The following is a 1,074-nucleotide window of genomic DNA, read 5'->3' on the forward strand; positions in this document are numbered from 1 at the left end:
GAGTTCTTCATATGTTCTGGATATTAACTTCTTATCAGATTTGCAAATATTTTGTTCCATTCCACAGGCTGCCTTTCCATCCTAGTGATTGTGTCCTTTGATGAACTAAACTTTTTAATTTTGGTGTGGTAGTTTAATTTTTCTGTTTTGGCTCTTTTTACCTTTGTTTATGATGTACTATCCAAAAACCAATTCCCAAATTCAATGTCAAAAAATTTCTCCTATGTTTTCTTCTAATAGCTCTATAAGTAAGCCTAATAAAATGTAGGCTTACATTTAGGCCTTTGATCTAGATTCCACCTGCACTTCTTGTGTGTGGATATCAAGCTTTCCCAACACTATCTGTTGGAAAGACTGCCCTTTTTGACCGTACCCTCATTAAAATTATTTGACTGTGTATGTAAAGGTTCATTTCTGTGGTTTCTATTTCTTTCTGCTAGTCACTCTGTCTGTTTCTGGCCCTGTACCACACTGTTTTGATCACTATTCCTTTGTTGTTAAGTTTTGAAATAAGGAAGTGTAAGACCTCCAACTTCGTTATTCTTTTTCAAGATTATTTGGGGTTCCTTGAGCATATGAATTTTAAGATGGGGTTTTCTCTTTCTGCAAAGAAAAATACTAGTGGAATTTTGATAAGCATTGCATTGAATCTGTAGATCACTTTGAGTGGTATTGATGTTTTAACAATATGGAATCTTCTAGTTCATAAATGCAACAAGTCTTTTCATTCATTTGTGTGCTCTTTAATTTCTTTCAGCAATGTTTTGTGGTTTTCACTATACATGTTTTTTTTACCTCTATGGCTAAGTGTATTCCTAAGAAATTTATTCTTTTGTAAATTATTGTAAATGAAATGGATAAGAAATGGGTTTTAAAAATTATGATTACATATTTTAATTTTAAGTCAAATATAGTTACTTTCTTAATTTTCTTTTTAATATTTATAGGTAATTTTTCTCCCACAGTGATTATCTTGTTATATACAATATTTGTTCTTAAAATCTTATTAGTAATTTATTTTAGCTTTGGCTTTTTGATTTCTTCTTTCCCTTTAATACCAATCCTCCACAGATC

Source organism: Otolemur garnettii, unplaced genomic scaffold (assembly GCF_000181295.1).
Source record: "Otolemur garnettii isolate 467f Iridium unplaced genomic scaffold, OtoGar3 scaffold00071, whole genome shotgun sequence".
Taxonomy (NCBI): domain Eukaryota; kingdom Metazoa; phylum Chordata; class Mammalia; order Primates; family Galagidae; genus Otolemur; species Otolemur garnettii.